Raw genomic sequence first — 18565 nt, 5'->3', positions numbered from 1 at the left:
TGGAGGCCTACCCATTTCCCAGGAACATTGTAAAAAGTGGATTTGGGTACAGTGTTTATTTCCCCCTAATATCTTTGAAGATTCTGAGACCATTAGGGTTAAACATTACAGATATAAATGCAATATATGGAGTAGAAAAGATTGCCTGCCCACCAAAGAATCAACATATGTTCTACATGGTCTATTTCTATCTGAATGTAACACCTCAATCAAGCTTGTTAATTGATCGTTAAGTCATGTTTGTCAGGTAAACGGTCATTAGTGGCCTATATAAGCCTCATACAGGCCATGGGAAGACATTACCTGTTGATAACACAGACTATTCTCATGATCATGGGAGGTGTGAGAGAATTGCTGCTCTTTGTGATGACTGTGGGGGTTGTCAAAGGTTGGTTCACTAATGTTTTATTTGGATTGAAGGGATTTGTTTGGGAAATATGCTTAACTTTATAAGTTGGAGATTCAAATTTGACTGTCTGTTTCTTCCGCATTGGTCATCTTTTATTCTTCACTGCTATTATTAATATATGTAGCTATTTTGTGTGAACTCAACTTCTGTCAACACTTTCTCCTCAGTTTCTTGTTACCCTGTTGGAAAGTCCCAGAAGCAAGATCAAGTCTCTCTGCAGAGGAGACTTGGAGGTAAGTGTTTCTTTCCACAACCCTTCTAGCTATGTTCTTTGTCACTGTGTCTATGGTGCTGCTGTGTTTGACACTCATTCAACACCATAGAGTAACTCAGTCTAAATAACGTTGTCAAAGCCTTTGATTTGGTAATTTTGCTTGTGTACCTTAACCTACGTTTTTCAGAGCTGTCATCAAATGACGTCTCCATTGAGCATGCCCTGGCCTTGCTCCGATCCATAGGGTCTGACGCTAAACAAGACAGAGAAGGTACGGCCTGAAACATATACTTTGAAAACTGTGTTGGGTTGATGTTCAACATTCGACTGGCAATTCGGCCTAGACCGTGTGGAACAGATGTGTTGCTGTAGAATACCCAACTGTTCCTTTTGTTTTTTCTCTAGAGTATTTAGAGACTAATGAAGTAGAATCCCAAGCGTCTCCAAACCATGGTAGCTCTCAGGCAAATGATGCCCTGTCCTCTGAGGAGAAGCTGAGGCGCATGTCCTCTGACGACGCTACCTCTGAAGCTGCGACTGGCCCGTCTGACGACGCTACCTCTGAAGCTGCGACTGGCCCGTCTGACGACGCTACCTCTGAAGCTGCGACTGGCCCGTCTGACGACGCTACCTCTGAAGCTGCGACTGGCCCGTCTGACGACGCTACCTCTGAAGCTGCGACTGGCCCGTCTGACGACGCTACCTCTGAAGCTGCGACTGGCCCGTCTGACGACGCTACCTCTGAAGCTGCGACTGGCCCGTCTGACGACGCTACCTCTGAAGCTGCGACTGGCCCGTCTGACGACGCTACCTCTGAAGCTGCGACTGGCCCGTCTGACGACGCTACCTCTGAAGCTGCGACTGGCCCGTCTGACGACGCTACCTCTGAAGCTGCGACTGGCCCGTCTGACGACGCTACCTCTGAAGCTGCGACTGGCCCGTCTGACGACGCTACCTCTGAAGCTGCGACTGGCCCGTCTGACGACGCTACCTCTGAAGCTGCGACTGGCCCGTCTGACGACGCTACCTCTGAAGCTGCGACTGGCCCGTCTGACGACGCTACCTCTGAAGCTGCGACTGGCCCGTCTGACGACGCTACCTCTGAAGCTGCGACTGGCCCGTCTGACGACGCTACCCTCTGAAGCTGCGACTGGCCCGTCTGACGACGCTACCTCTGAAGCTGCGACTGGCCCGTCTGACGACGCTACCTCTGAAGCTGCGACTGGCCCGTCTGACCATGCCTTTGAGGAACTGTTCGCCGCTACCTCCGGAGCTGCGACTGGCCCGTCTGACCATGCCTTTGAGGAACTGTTCGCCGCTTCATCGGAGCCCCCGTTGACCACAAACATGGATATCTGACGTGGGACATGGTGCTCGGGTTCCATGCAAGAGTTCATGGGTACTCTAGTCCAGGTTGTTTGTGTGTGTAACTGCATTTGCTTGTTTTGGCTCAATTAAACATTAACTGTAATACTTGTGTCCTCAGTACTGTTTTGGCGGTTCCTACTTGGCAACATTTATTTTGCATTATAACCATGCTTTGGCCTCAGCAATATATTAATACTTTGACCCCTGTGTTTAAGCTACATTTGCTCAGTGTTGGTCAATATATGCTAGTAGCATCACATGATGTGGAATGGGTTCTAGTTCATTTTAACTTGATGGTTGTGGAACACAGTGTCTGGGGTTGGTACATATGAGGATGTTGCTAGAATCGTGGTTTCAGTGCTAACTAATATCACGGTTGTCAACTTGCATTTAAATTACTCTGCTGGGTGTCTTCTCTCCTGACTGACTTGGTTTCCTATTAGTGAATGCTTACATGTGAAACCAGCTCTCGTCTCATTAGCCCATCGTTTTGGCGGTTGGTCTTCATATCCCAGTGACAATCCAAACTTTCAGGTTAAATAAGTCAATGCTAACCTGTTTTAGCTGGCAGGCTGCTATCAGGTCCTAGCTCTCCCAGAGTTGCTTGTAGCACCTCTAACCTAGGGTTTGATGGGGGGGGGGGAACAGTTTTACCAGGATTTTCCACCCACTCCGATTACATGGGAGAAATTAACCGGTTAATTTCTATGAAAAGCGTGAGGTGAAGTCTGTTCATACAGGCCTTCTCTATTCGCATGATCAACGCTCGGGGTGTGCGTCGTAGTATACCGTACTTATAGTCGCCGTGAATTCAAAGAGCATGTACACGCAACCTTTAAATGCAGTTAATACAGCAACAAAATTGGCTCCAACTTTTGAGCTACCGGTAGGTATCTGCTTTAATTCAAAACAATTTCTGTGGCACCGCTTTACTCGCTTATGCCAACCTGAATTCAGCCTGTTTTGAAGCAAGTTAAACCGTTACGGCCTATGCAAATATTTTGTTTGCTACAGGGTAGGCCTTCCAGGTTATTTTATGTAGCAGGGGCGAAAATCTGATATCAACTTTGGAGGGGCCAATTACATGAAATGTTCTCGAGCAATTCCTGAGGGGGACACCAAAAGTAGTGCTGTAACACACAGCCTACGTTGTAATATGGTAAATGTATATTGAGGAACCAAAGAAATAAGGTGTTTGCCGTACTCCTAACTACCGGTACCCAAAACTACACAACTAATCACAACAGCAATACCATTGCCTTTAACAAATCTTAGTTCAGTCACCAGTGTAAGTTGAGAGTGGGGGTATCCATGGCATTTTCCAATTATGTTCCTATTTTACAAGTCAAAAAATGGAGAACCTTTCATAATGTTGCCAAACAAAGACTCCCTGTCTCTGCCAGTCTGTCCCCAGCTCTGCTGTCTGTGTGCCATCTGTTGCCTGCTCTGCCTAATGACATTGTGAAACATTTTCATTAGCATTTCACTTCTTTCTTATGAACATTTTATCAACTAGTCTTTGAGATATTAGGCTACTAGGGTTTTTACTTTGCGTTTTGGTGTACTGAAAAATACTCTGTCCGTCTTCTTTTTTCTGTCATTTTTCTACCTGGCTGGCTACACACACACACAGTGTGTAGGTTATTTACAGTAGGAGATGGGCTTCTATCATATCTTCTATCATTCTATATGGGCTTCGATCTAAAAGGTAGCTAGCAAATGTGAAATGGATTGCAGTGACAAGAGTTGACAGCTGTATGAGATCACCATTTACACAACATATGCTGCAACCTTTTGTAATTTTAACCGTTTGTTTCATATTGGCTGGCTTCCAACAATAGCTGAATTTGCAAAGTTGGTGAGCACAAATTCCGTTTCAGTGGTGTTTGCTATAATCTTTGCTACCCGGGTTAAATAAAGGTGAAATAAAATAAATAAATAAAAGTTCCCTTGCGACAATTTAGCTTTTGCAACGAGACCATTAAATATATTTAAGACAATGGTAGAAGAGAGTGTAGTTCTGTTCAGTTTGGACTTCAGTTTATCGCTAACCTTATCACAGGGACTTTGAAGCACTAACTTACATTGCTGATCTTGGAATAAATTGACGATAGCAAAGATTCCATCTTTGACGACGCCACATAAATGGAATAGGTACTAGCTAGCTTAATAGTTAATATTTGCGTGCTAGCTCTGCAAATTCAGCTAGTGTGTGTGTGTGTGAACCCTGCCAACATAAAACAAAACATTGCTATGGCGCGATTGACTGGATTAACCTCATGTCAGTCACGTGCATTGAGTGCCTTTCAGACAGTAGATACAAACCCTCTGTTACCTTGCCAACTAAGGAACTGGCAGTGGATCAAACCATTGTGAGGCAAAGGGTGCGGGGTCGCAATCTTTTGAAACTTAAAAAGCGCTATTAAGTGTCTATAATCAGTACAATTGCTTTCATTGCAAATTATTAATATTATTTAAATTACAGAGTTATGTTTACAGTGATATATTGGGGGGGACAAATCATATTTTTCCCAGGATGGGGGGGTCGTGTCCCCCCTGGGATTTCCGCCCCTGTTATGTAGCCTAAGTTTGTGTATTGAATGTTATTCTACATTTGTTTGTCTGGGTCTTGAGAATCAGTTACCCTTTCTGACCAAGTCTGTAAAATAATGCGAGAACTGGGGGTATTTTGTCTTGAATAAAAGTAATAATGGAGAAGAATGGCAGGGTCTTGACAAGTTAATTTGATTGTGTAGGCTCACGTTTAATTTATGCTGTGACTAAATGAATATTAACTTGATAATTGACTTTATTGCTGGAGAACAGATGCAATAGGTAGGCCTGAGAAGATTTGATGTAAATATAGCCGAAGAATTGCACATGATAAACTGCGGGTTTAGATTCACGTGCAATTGATCAACTGCGGCGCTATCCATTGTGCTGAATCTCCGCTACAGCGTAACTGTTAGATTATCAGAGATTCAGATTTGTTTCCTTTGCCAAAATCATCACAATAACCGAAGTATAAACAGCCACAACCTTCCCAAATTCCCTTGATAGCCAGGTGTAAGGGGAAAGGAAAGGACCAAAATGCATCTTTCAGTGAAAGGTAGGCTACTGTAATAACCTCATATTTGACCCGTCGGCCAACAGTGCCTCATAGACCGGTTAAAACTAGGCTACATCAACTTTGAGTTGATTAAATAGCAACAAATACAAGAACCCATTAGTGTATGTTTCTCCATGTAGAGTGGTATAATCATGTTGGATTTTATTCGCTGCTTAACACCCTGCATCCCACAGCTGGCTTGCTTCTGAAGCTAAGCAGGGTTGGTCCTGGTCAGTCCCTAGATTGGAGACCAGTTGCTGCTGGAAGTGGTGTTGGAGGGCCAGTAGGAGTCACTCTTTCCTCTGGTCTAAAATAATATCCCAGGGCAGTGATTGGGGACATGTGCTGTCTTTTGGGTGGGATGTTAAACAGGTGTCCTGACTCTCTGTGGTCACTAAAGATCCCATGGCACTTATTGTTAGAGTAGGGGTGTTAACCCTGGTGTCCTGGCTAAATTCCCAATCTGGCCCTCATACCATCACGGTCACCTAATCATCCCAAGCTTACTATTGGCTCATTCACCCACACTCCCCTGTAACTATTCCCCAGGTCATTGCTGTAAATGAGAATGTGTTCTCAGTCAACTTACCTGGTTAAATAAAACATATGCTTCTAAATAGCACTTGGTTTGAACGGGAAGCCCGGTAATTTCTTGCAATTTCCTCAGGAAGGAAAATTGGTAGATTCTCTGGAAAAGATATGTCCCTACATGACCAATGAGGCCTACCCTCCTCCCCCAGCCATTGGGATGAACTTTGCGGGACCCCCACCCAAGTACTCTACCAGGTACGGACGAGACATGGAGACAACTATTCCTTTAATGTTTTGTACTCGTCTCATTAAAAATGGTTTCATACTAAAGACTAGGTCAGAATACATTTGGACTCCCTCGCTCTTTGTCTTTCCCTCTCAAATCAACTCTTTACCGTGAAATGCTTGCTTACGAGCCCACCCCAACGATGCAGAGTTCAAAACTATAGAATAATATATATATATATATATATATCAGTACCAATCAAAAGTTTGGACACACTTACTCATTCAAAGGTTTTTCTTTATTTTGACTATTTTCTACATTGTAAAATAATAATGAAGAACTCAAAACCATGAAATAACACATATGGAATCATGTAGTATCCAAAAAAGGGTGTTAAACATATCAAAATCTATTTTATATTTATATAGAGTCTTCAATGTAGCCACCCTTTGCACACTCTTGGCATTCTCTCAATCAGCTTCACCTGGATTGCTTTTCCAAAAGGACAGATTTCCACCGGTCTAATGTCCATTGCTCGTGTTTCTTGGCCAAGCAAGTCTCTTCTTCTTATTGGTGTCCTTTATTAGTGGTTTCTTTGCAGCAATTTGACCATGAAGGCCTGATTCACGTAGTCTCCTTTGAACAGTTGCTGTTGAGATGTGTCTGTTACTTGAACTTTACAGCAGAGGTAACTCTGGGTCTTCATTTCCTGTGGCGGCCCTCATGAGAGACATAGCGCTTGATGGATTTTGCAACTGCACTTGAAGAAACATTCAAAGTTCTTGAAATTTTCCGGATTGACTGAACTTCATGTCTTAAAATAATAATATACTTTTGTTTCTCTTTGCTTATTTGAGCTGTTCTTGCCATGATATGGACTTGGTATTTTACCAAATAGGGCTATCTTCTGTATACCACCCCTACCTTGTCACAAAACAAGTGATTGGCTCAAACGCACAAAGAAGGAAATAAATTCCACAAATGAACTTTGAACAAGGCACACCTGTTAATTGAAATGCATTCCAGGTGAGTACCTCATGAAGCTGGTTGAGAGAATGCCAAGAGTGTGCAAAGCTGTCATCGAGGCAAAGGGTGGCTACTTTGAAGAATCTCAAATATAAAATATATTTTGATTTGTTTAACACTTTTTTGGTTACTACAGGATTCCTTATGTGTTATTTCATACTTTTGATGTTCTACAATGTAGAAAATTGTAAAAAAAATAAAGAAACCCTGGAATGAGTAGGTGTGTCCAAACTTTTGACTGGTACTGTATATATTGTAACACGAGGAATAAAATACCCTAGAATAAAGCTATATACAAGGAGTACCAGTTCCAGATCAGTGTGCAGGGGTACGAGGTATTTGAGGTAGATATGTACAAGAAGGCAGGGTAAAGTGACTAGGCATCTGGCTAGATAATAATAATAATAATAATAGCAAAATAAAGAACAGAGCAGCAGCTGCAAATGATGAGTGTAAAGGTGTGTGTTTGTGAGAGTGTGTAATGTGTATGCATGTGTGTTTGGGTTGTGTCGGTTTGTGTGTGTGTGTGTGTGTGGGAGTGTGAATGTAGTGTGTGTGAGTGTGCATATGCTTTGTATACAGTCTAGTGATTGTGCGTAGGGTCAGAGCAAGACCCTTTAACTTTTTGAGGATGCGAGTGCCCATGCCAAATATTTCAGCCTCCTGGCGCGCCCTCTTCACGACTGTGCGGGTGTGTGTGGACCATGTTAGGTCGCCAAGGAACAGCCCTGTTGATGTGGATTTTTTATTTATTTAATTTATTTTATTTCACCTTTATTTAACCAGGTAGGCAAGTTTACAATTGCGACCTGGCCAAGATAAAGCAAAGCAGTTCGACAGCATACAAAAACACAGAGTTACACATGGAGAAAATAAAACATACAATCAATGATGCAGTAGAAAAAAATAAGACTATATACAATGTGAGCAAATGATGTGAGATAAGGGAGGTAAAGGCAAAAAATGCCATGGTGGCAAAGTAAATAAAGTATGGCAAGAAAAACACTGGAATGGTAGATTTGTAGTTTGAAGAAAGTTCAAAGTTAAAATATAAATAATATGGTGCAAAGGAGCAAAATAAATACAATAAATAAATACAGTAGGGGAAGAGGTAGTAGTTTGGACTAAATTAAAGATGGGCTATGTACAGGTGCAGAGATCTGTGAGCTGCTCTGACAGCTGGTGCTTAAAGCTAGTGAGGGAGATAAGTGTTTCCAGTTTCAGAGATTTTTGTAGTTCGTTCCAGTCATTGGCAGCTGAGAACTGGAAGGAGAGACGACCAAAGGAGGAGTTGGCTTTAGGGGTGACCAGAGAGATATACCTGCTGGAGCGCGTGCTACAGGTGGGTGCTGCTATGGTGACCAGTGAGCGGAGATAAGGGGGGACTTTACCTAGCAGGGTCTTGTAGATGACCTGGAGCCAATGTGTTTGGCGACGATTATGAAGCGAAGGCCAGCCAACGAGAGCGTACAGGTCGCAGTGGTGGGTAGTATATGGGGCTTTGGTGACAAAACGGATGGCACTGTGATAGACTGCATCCAGCTTGTTGAGTAGGGTATTGGAGGCTATTTTGTAAATGACGTCGCACGAAGTCGAGGATTGGTAGGATGGTCAGTTTTACGAGGGTATGTTTGGCAGCATGAGTGAAGGATGCTTTGTTGCGAAATAGGAAGCCAATTCTAGATTTCACTTTGGATTGGAGATGATTGATGTGAGTCTGGAAGGAGAGTTTACAGTCTAACCAGACACCTAGGTATTTGTAGTTGTCCACAAATTCTAAGTTAGAACCGTCCAGAGAAGTGATGCTGGACAGGCGGGCAGGTGCAGGCAGCGATCGGTTGAAGAGCATGCATTTAGTTTTACTTGTGTTTAGGAGCAGTTGGAGACCACGGAAGGAGAGTTGAATGGCATTGAAGCTCGTCTGGAGGGTTGTTAACACAGTGTCCAAAGAAGGGCCAGAAGTACACAGAATGGAGCCGTCTGTGTAGAGGTGGATCAGAGATTCACCAGCAGCAAGAGCGACATCATTTATGTATACAGAGAAAAGAGTTGGCCCAAGTATTGAACCCTGTGGTACCCCCATAGAGACTGCCAGAGGTCCAGACAGTAGGCCCTCCGATTTGACACACTGAACTCTGTCAGAGAAGTAGTTGGTGAACCAGGCGACGCAATCGTTTGAGAAACCAAGGCTACTGAGTCTGCCGATGAGGATGTGGTGATTAACAGAGTCAAAAGCTTTGGCCAGGTCAATGAATACGGCAGCACAGTATTGTTTCTTATCGATGGCGGTTACGATGTCGTTTAGGACCTTGAGCGTGGCTGAGGTGCACCCATGACCAGCTCTGAAACCAGATTGCATAGCGGAGAGGGTGCGGTGGGATTCGAAATGGTCAGTAATCTGTTTGTTGACTTGGCTTTCGAAGACCTTAGAAAGGCAGGGTAGGATGGATATAGGTCTGTAGCAATTTGGGTCAAGAGTGTCACCTCCTTTGAAGAGGGGGATGACAGCAGCTGCTTTCCAATCTATGGGAATCTCAGACGACACGAAAGAGAGGTTGAACAGGCTAGTAATAGGGGTTGCAATAATTTCGGCAGATCATTTTAGAAAGTAAGGGTCCAGATTGTCAAGCCCAGCTGATTTGTAGGGGTCCAGATTTTGCAGCTCTTTCAGAACATCAGCTGAATGGATTTGGGAGAAGGAGAAATGGGGGAGGCTTGGGCGAGTAGCTGTGGGGGGTGCAGTGCTGTTGAATGCAGTAGGGGTAGTTAGGTGGAAAGCATGGCCAGCCGTAGAAAAATGCTTATTGAAATTCTCAATTATAGTGGGCTTATCGGTGGTGACAAAGTTTCCTATCCTCAGTGCAGTGGGCAGTTGGGAGGAGGTGTTCTTATTCTCCATGGACTTTACAATGTCCCAGAACTTTTTAGAGTTGGAGTTGCACGAAGCAAATTTCTGTTTGAAAAAGCTAGCCTTGGCGTTTCTAACTGCCTGTGTGTATTGGTTTCTAACTTCCCTAAAAAGTTGCATATCGCGGGGGCAGTTCGATGCTAATGCAGAACGCCACAGGATATTTTTGTGTTGGTTAAGGGCAGTCAGGTCTGGGGAGAACCAAGGGCTATATCTGTTCCTCGTTCTAAATTTCTTGAAAGGGGCATGCTTATTTAAGATGGAGAGGAAGGCATTTTTAAAAAATAACCAGGCATCCTCTACTGACGGGATGAGGTCAATATCCTTCCAGGATACCAGGGCCAGGTCGATTAGAAAGGCTTGCTCGTTGAAATCTTTCAGGGAGCGTTTGACAGTGATGAGTGGAGGTCGTTTGACCGCTGACCCATTACGGGTGCAGGCAATGAGGCAGTGATCGCTGAGATCTTGGTTGAAAACAGCAGAGGTGTATTTAGAGGGCACGTTGGTTAGGATGATATCTATGAGGGTGCCAGTGTTTGCGGCTTTGGGGTTGTACCTGGTGGGTTCATTAATAATTTGTGTGAGATTGAGGGCATCAAGCTTGGATTGTAGGATGGCTGGGGTGTTAAGCATGTCCCAGTTTAGGTCACCTAGTAGCACGAGCTCTGAAGATAGATGGGGGGCAATCAGTTCACATATGGTGTCCAGAGCACAGCTAGGGGCCGAGGGGGGTCTATAGCAGGCGGCAACGGTGAGAGACTTGTTTTTGGAGAGGTGGATTTTTAAAAGTAGAAGTTCAAATTGTTTGGGTACAGACCTGGATAGCAGGACAGAACTCTGCAGGCTATCTCTGCAATAGATTGCAACACCGCCCCCTTTGGTCGTTCTATCTTGGATGGGGACGTGCTCTCCCCTCTTGCTCCTGTAGTCCACGATCAGCTCCTTGGTCTTACTGGCATTGAGGGAGAGGTTGTCCTGGCACCACAATGCCAAGTCCCTGACCTCTCATCGCCTTCGTGTCGTCAGCAAACTTGACACACTGGGTCCCGACACACTGGGTCCCAACCCACTGGCTCCAACCTCCTGTCTCCAACCCTCTGGATCCAATCTCCATCTCTTCATTACTTGGTTATGAAAACCCCCTGGCCACAACGCACTGGCCCAACCTCTCTTCATTACTTTTTAAGGCAGACAGGTCCAGAGGGTGCGCCCCTGGCTGTCCCTCACGTCTAGATCCAGCAGAGACTGAACCAGGACCTCCATAGCATGGTGGTGGCCGTGGTACGCCTGAATAGAAACACAAACACAGTCTCAAGCAAAGTCCAGTGGTACGCCTGAATAGATATATAATCAATGTCCTATAGTAGACCAGTGGTACGCCTGAACAGAAATACAGTGCTAGACCTCTAAAGTAGACCAGAGTCTTTCAATCGGGAGCCCTTTTTTGCTCCCGCCCAGCATCAACATCGGAGGTCCCTGCCAAGCGTGGGATTGAGAAACAAACACTCTACTTCTCCTCTGAGGTTGATTAACTCAAATGGCAAAATAAGGAAATCATCCTCATCATCACTGTGTAGAATATGCATGTATTTTACACGAATCAGGAATAGATAGGAATTTGGTGTGTGAGTCTGTCTGGACAGTCAACTTCCTGTGGAAAATCAACACCATGCCTGCTTCCCAGATAGCACCCTATTCCCTATGTAGTGAACTACTTTTGATCAGGGCCTATAAGGATCTGGTCAAAAGTAGTGTACTAAATAGGGAATAGGGTGCCATTTGTCATATGGAGACCACTACAGGAGCAGGTAGACTTTACTCACAGCGAGGTGTAGAGGGTTGATGGGAGCTCTGACATCAAAGTCGTTCAGGATGTCTGTCCCTGAGCTTTCAATTAGTTGAGGAAAGACAAGGACGTACAGTTCAGACTTGTAACATGTTTACTTGGAAGGTTAGTCTAGTAGCATGTGTAACATGGTAAATCTCAATGACCAGCCCCTGCAGACATACTGGGGTGTTGCATCCATACCTTAAACAAGCAAGTGTGAGGAAAAGTTACCAACTGGCACTTACCACATCTAAAGGTGTTTCACTTGCAATCTGGAAAAAGAACATCAAGAGTGACGATGCGTCCACGACAAACATGCAGCAACACCTTAAATCAAATCAAATGTATTTATATAGCCCTTCGTACATCAGCTGAAATCTCAAAGTGCTGTACAGAAACCCAGCCTAAAACCCCAAACAGCAAGCAATGCATGTGAAAGAAGCACGGTGGCTAGGAATAACTCCCTAGGAAAAACTCCCTAGAAAGGCCAAAAACCTAGGAAGAAACCTAGAGAGGAACCAGGCTATGAGGGGTGACCAGTCCTCTTCTGGCTGTGCCGGGTGGATATTATAACAGAACATGGTCAAGATGTTAAAATGTTCATAAATGACCAGCATGGTCAAATAATAATAATCATAGTAGTTGTCGAGGGTGCAACAAGCACATTCGGTGAACAGGTCAGGGTTCCGTAGCCGCAGGCAGAACAGTTGAAACTGGAGCAGCAGCATGGCCAGGTGGACTGGGGACAGCAAGGAGTCATCATGCCAGGTAGTCCTGAGGCATGGTCCTAGGGCTCAGGTCCTCCGAGAGAAAGAAAGAAAGAAAGAGAGAAAGAGAGAGAGCATATTTAAATTCACACAGGACACCGGATAAGACAAGAGAATACTCCAGATGTAACAGACTGACCCTAGCCCCCCGACACATAAACTACTGCAGCATAAATACTGGAGGCTGAGACAGGAGGGATCAGAAGACACTGTGGCCCCATCCCCCGGACAGACACCCACTTTGCCAAAGCACAGCCCCCACACCACTAGAGGGATGTCTACAACCACCAACTTACCGTCCGAAGACAAGGCCGAGTATAGCCCACAAAGATCTCCGCCATGGCACAACCCAAGGGGGGGGGGGGGCGCCAACCCAGACAGGAAGACCACGTCAGTGACTCAACCCACTCAAGTGACGCACCCCTCCCATGGACGGCATGGAAGAACACCAGTAAGCCAGTGACTCAGCCCCTGTAATAGGGCTAGAGGCAGAGAATCCCAGTGGAAAGAGGGGAACCGGCAAGGCAGAGACAGCAAGGGCGGTTCGTTGCTCCAGCCTTTCCGTTCACCTTCACACTCCTGGGCCAGACTATATTTAATCATAGGACCTACTGAAGAGATAAGTCTTCAGTAAAGACTTAAAGGTTGAGACTGAGTCTGCGTCTCTCACATGGGTAGGCAGACCATTCCATAAAAATGGAGCTCTATAGGAGAAAGCCCTACCTCCAGCCGTTTGCTTAGAAATTCTAGGGACAATTAGGAGGCCTGCGTCTTGTGACCGTAGCGTACGTGTAGGTATGTAAGGCAGGACCAAATCGGAAAGATAGGTAGGAGCAAGCCCATGTGATGCTTTGTAGGTTAGCAGTAAAACCTTGAAATCAGCCCTTGCCTTAACAGGAAGCCAGTGTAGGGAGGCTAGCACTGAAGTAATATGATCACATTTTTTGGTTCTAGTCAGGATTGTAGCAGCCGTATTTAGCACTAACTGAAGTTTGTTTAGTGCTTTATCCGGGTAGCCGGAAAGTAGAGCATTGCAGTAGTCCAGCCTAGAAGTAACAAAAGCATGGATTCATTTTTCTGCGTCATTTTTGGACAGAAAGTTTCTGATTTTTGCAATGTTACGTAGATGGAAAAAAGCTGTCCTTGAAACAGTCTTGATATGTTCTTCAAAAGAGAGATCAGGGTCCAGAGTAACGCCGAGGTCCTTCACAGTTTTATTTGAGACGACTGTACAGCCATCCAGATTAATTGTCAGATTCAACAGAAGATCTCTTTGTTTCTTGGGACCTAGAACAAGCATCTCTGTTTTGTCCGAGTTTAAAAGTAGAAAGTTTGCAGCCATCCACATCCTCCTACAGAGCAAATGAGGAAAATATGATATATTATGATTTATGTTAGTAACAATACAATATGGGAATTTTATCCCAAAGCTACCTACAGCTAACATATATATATTTAAGTATGTGATCTATGTAAATAAATAAATATATCACAGCTGTAAAACTGTGAAGGACTATATGGTGGAGGCCTACCCATTTCCCAGGAACATTGTAAAAAGTGGATTTGGGTACAGTGTTTATTTCCCCCTAATATCTTTGAAGATTCTGAGACCATTAGGGTTAAACATTACAGATATAAATGCAATATATGGAGTAGAAAAGATTGCCTGCCCACCAAAGAATCAACATATGTTCTACATGGTCTATTTCTATCTGAATGTAACACCTCAATCAAGCTTGTTAATTGATCGTTAAGTCATGTTTGTCAGGTAAACGGTCATTAGTGGCCTATATAAGCCTCATACAGGCCATGGGAAGACATTACCTGTTGATAACACAGACTATTCTCATGATCATGGGAGGTGTGAGAGAATTGCTGCTCTTTGTGATGACTGTGGGGGTTGTCAAAGGTTGGTTCACTAACGTTTTATTTGGATTGAAGGGATTTGTTTGGGAAATATGCTTAACTTTATAAGTTGGAGATTCAAATTTGACTGTCTGTTTCTTCCGCATTGGTCATCTTTTATTCTTCACTGCTATTATTAATATATGTAGCTGTTTTGTGTGAACTGAACTTCTGTCAACACTTTCTCCTCAGTTTCTTGTTACCCTGTTGGAAAGTCCCAGAAGCAAGATCAAGTCTCTCTGCAGAGGAGACTTGGAGGTAAGTGTTTCTTTCCACAACCCTTCTAGCTATGTTCTTTGTCACTGTGTCTATGGTGCTGCTGTGTTTGACACTCATTCAACACCATAGAGTAACTCAGTCTAAATAACGTTGTCAAAGCCTTTGATTTGGTAATTTTGCTTGTGTACCTTAACCTACGTTTTTCAGAGCTGTCATCAAATGACGTCTCCATTGAGCATGCCCTGGCCTTGCTCCGATCCATAGGGTCTGACGCTAAACAAGACAGAGAAGGTACGGCCTGAAACATATACTTTGAAAACTGTGTTGGGTTGATGTTCAACATTCGACTGGCAATTCGGCCTAGACCGTGTGGAACAGATGTGTTGCTGTAGAATACCCAACTGTTCCTTTTGTTTTTTCTCTAGAGTATTTAGAGACTAATGAAGTAGAATCCCAAGCGTCTCCAAACCATGGTAGCTCTCAGGCAAATGATGCCCTGTCCTCTGAGGAGAAGCTGAGGCGCATGTCCTCTGACGACGCTACCTCTGAAGCTGCGACTGGCCCGTCTGACGACGCTACCTCTGAAGCTGCGACTGGCCCGTCTGACGACGCTACCTCTGAAGCTGCGACTGGCCCGTCTGACGACGCTACCTCTGAAGCTGCGACTGGCCCGTCTGACGACGCTACCTCTGAAGCTGCGACCTGGCCCGTCTGACGACGCTACCTCTGAAGCTGCGACTGGCCCGTCTGACGACGCTACCTCTGAAGCTGCGACCGGCCCGTCGGACGACGCTACCTCTGAAGCTGCGACCGGCCCGTCGGACGACGCTACCTCTGAAGCTGCGACCGGCCCGTCGGACGACGCTACCTCTGAAGCTGCGACCGGCCCGTCGGACGACGCTACCTCTGAAGCTGCGACCGGCCCGTCGGACGACGCTACCTCTGAAGCTGCGACCGGCCCGTCGGACGACGCTACTCTGAAGCTGCGACCGGCCCGTCGGACGACGCTACCTCTGAAGCTGCGACCGGCCGTCGGACGACGCTACCTCTGAAGCTGCGACCGGCCCGTCGGACGACGCTACCTCTGAAGCTGCGACCGGCCCGTCGGACGACGCTACCTCTGAAGCTGCGACTGGCCCGTCTGACCACGCCTTTGAGGAACTGTTCGCCGCTACCTCCGGAGCTGCGACTGGCCCGTCTGACCACGCCTTTGAGGAACTGTTCGCCGCTACCTCCGGAGCTGCGACTGGCCCGTCTGACGACGCTACCTCCGGAGCTGCGACTGGCCCGTCTGACGACGCTACCTCCGGAGCTGCGACTGGCCCGTCTGACGACGCTACCTCCGGAGCTGCGACTGGCCCGTCTGACGACGCTACCTCCGAAGCTGCGACTGGCCCGTCTGACGACGCTACCTCTAAGGAACTGTTCACCGCTTCATCGGAGCCCCCGTTGACCACAAACATGGATATCTGACGTGGGACATGGTGCTCGGGGTCCATGCAAGAGTTCATGGGTACTCTAGTCCAGGTTGTTTGTGTGTGTAACTGCATTTGCTTGTTTTGGCTCAATTAAACATTAACTGTAATACTTGTGTCCTCAGTACTGTTTTGGCGGTTCCTACTTGGCAACATTTATTTTGCATTATAACCATGCTTTGGCCTCAGCAATATATTAATACTTTGACCCCTGTGTTTAAGCTACATTTGCTCAGTGTTGGTCAATATATGCTAGTAGCATCACATGATGTGGAATGGGTTCTAGTTCATTTTAACTTGATGGTTGTGGAACACAGTGTCTGGGGTTGGTACATATGAGGATGTTGCTAGAATCGGGGTTATTGGTTTCAGTGCTAACTAATATCACGGTTGTCAACTTGCATTTAAATTACTCTGCTGGGTGTCTTCTCTCCTGACTGACTTGGTTTCCTATTAGTGAATGCTTACATGTGAAACCAGCTCTCGTCTCATTAGCCCATCGTTTTGGCGGTTGGTCTTCATATCCCAGTGACAATCCAAACTTTCAGGTTAAATAAGTCAATGCTAACCTGTTTTAGCTGGCAGGCTGCTATCAGGTCCTAGCTCTCCCAGAGTTGCTTGTAGCACCTCTAACCTAGGGTTTGATGGGGGGGGGGGGGAACAGTTTTACCAGGATTTTCCACCCACTCCGATTACATGGGAGAAATTAACCGGTTAATTTCTATGAAAAGCGTGAGGTGAAGTCTGTTCATACAGGCCTTCTCTATCCGCATGATCAACGCTCGGGGTGTGCGTCGTAGTATACCGTACTTGTAGTCGCCGTGAATTCAAAGAGCATGTACACGCAACCTTTAAATGCAGTTAATACAGCAACAAAATTGGCTCCAACTTTTGAGCTACCGGTAGGTATCTGCTTTAATTCAAAACAATTTCTGTGGCACCGCTTTACTCGCTTATGCCAACCTGAATTCAGCCTGTTTTGAAGCAAGTTAAACCGTTACGGCCTATGCAAATATTTTGTTTGCTACAGGGTAGGCCTTCCAGGTTATTTTATGTAGCAGGGGCGAAAATCTGATATCAACTTTGGAGGGGACAATTACATGAAATGTTCTCGAGCAATTCCTGAGGGGGACACCAAAAGTAGTGCTGTAACACACAGCCTACGTTGTAATATGGTAAATGTATATTGAGGAACCAAAGAAATAAGGTGTTTGCCGTACTCCTAACTACCGGTACCCAAAACTACACAACTAATCACAACAGCAAGACCATTGCCTTTAACAAATCTTAGTTCAGTCACCAGTGTAAGTTGAGAGTGGGGGTATCCATGGCATTTTCCAATTATGTTCCTATTTTACAAGTCAAAAAATGGAGAACCTTTCATAATGTTGCCAAACAAAGACTATACAAACTTACCTGAGACTCCCTGTCTTTGCTGTCTGTCCCCAGCTCTGCCATCTGTTGCCTGCTCTGCCTAATGACATTGTGAAACATTTTCATTAGCATTTCACTTCTTTCTTATGAACATTTTATCAACTAGTCTTTGAGATATTAGGCTACTAGGGTTTTTACTTTGCGTTTTGGTGTACTGAAAAATACTCTGTCCGTCTTCTTTTTTCTGTCATTTTTCTACCTGGCTGGCTACACACACACAGTGTGTAGGTTATTTACAGTAGGAGATGGGCTTCTATCATATCTTCTATCATTCTATATGGGCTTCGATCTAAAAGGTAGCTAGCAAATGTGAAATGGATTGCAGTGACAAGAGTTGACAGCTGTATGAGATCACCATTTACACAACATATGCTGCAACCTTTTGTAATTTTAACCGTTTGTTTCATATTGGCTGGCTTCCAACAATAGCTGAATTTGCAAAGTTGGTGAGCACAAATTCCGTTTCAGTGGTGTTTGCTATAATCTTTGCTACCCGGGTTAAATAAAGGTGAAATAAAATAAATAAATAAAAGTTACCTTGCGACAATTTAGCTTTTGCAACGAGACCATTAAATATATTTAAGACAATGCTAGAAGAGAGTGTAGTTCTGTTCAGTTTGGACTTCAGTTTATCGCTAACCTTATCACAGGGACTTTGAAGCACTAACTTACATTGCTGATCTTGGAATAAATTGACGATAGCAAAGATTCCATCTTTGACGACGCCACATAAATGGAATAGGTACTAGCTAGCTTAATAGTTAATATTTGCGTGCTAGCTCTGCAAATTCAGCTCGTGTGTGTGTGTGTGAACCCTGCCAACATAAAACAAAACATTGCTATGGCGCGATTGACTGGATTAACCTCATGTCAGTCACGTGCATTGAGTGCCTTTCAGACAGTAGATACAAACCCTCTGTTACCTTGCCAACTAAGGAACTGGCAGTGGATCAAACCATTGTGAGGCAAAGGGTGGGGGGTCGCAATCTTTTGAAACTTAAAATAGCGCTATTAAGTGTCTATAATCAGCACAATTGCTTTCATTGCGTATTATTTATATTATTGAAATTACAGAGTTATGTTTACAGTGATATATTGGGGGGGACAAATCATATTTTTCCCAGGATGGAGGGGTCGTGTATCCCC

General features: G+C 44.9%; 2 long non-coding RNA genes and 1 pseudogene across 2 annotated transcripts; 1 reads left to right on the top strand and 2 right to left on the bottom strand.

Moving 5' to 3' along the window:
* The first annotated feature begins 282 nt into the window (after nucleotides 1-282).
* On the top strand, nucleotides 283-16095 carry LOC115186381 (polysialoglycoprotein-like; annotated as a pseudogene).
* Nucleotides 1811-15974, bottom strand: LOC115186406 (uncharacterized). Its single transcript, XR_003875751.1, has 4 exons — nucleotides 15923-15974; nucleotides 15686-15778; nucleotides 15213-15270; nucleotides 1811-1902 (listed from the first exon to the last, which is right to left on the bottom strand). It is a non-coding gene; the product is annotated as an uncharacterized LOC115186406 (long non-coding RNA).
* On the bottom strand, nucleotides 16027-17471 carry LOC115186428 (uncharacterized). The gene is made up of 2 exons (XR_003875754.1): nucleotides 17402-17471; nucleotides 16027-16619 (listed from the first exon to the last, which is right to left on the bottom strand). It is a non-coding gene; the product is annotated as an uncharacterized LOC115186428 (long non-coding RNA).
* Between the last annotated feature and the right edge of the window lie 1094 nt (nucleotides 17472-18565).

The sequence above is a fragment of the Salmo trutta genome, chromosome 3, assembly GCF_901001165.1.
Source record: "Salmo trutta chromosome 3, fSalTru1.1, whole genome shotgun sequence".
In the NCBI taxonomy this organism is placed as follows: domain Eukaryota; kingdom Metazoa; phylum Chordata; class Actinopteri; order Salmoniformes; family Salmonidae; genus Salmo; species Salmo trutta.
The sequence above is the reverse complement of the archived record's forward strand: the minus strand, read 5'-3'. Positions and strand labels throughout refer to the sequence as shown.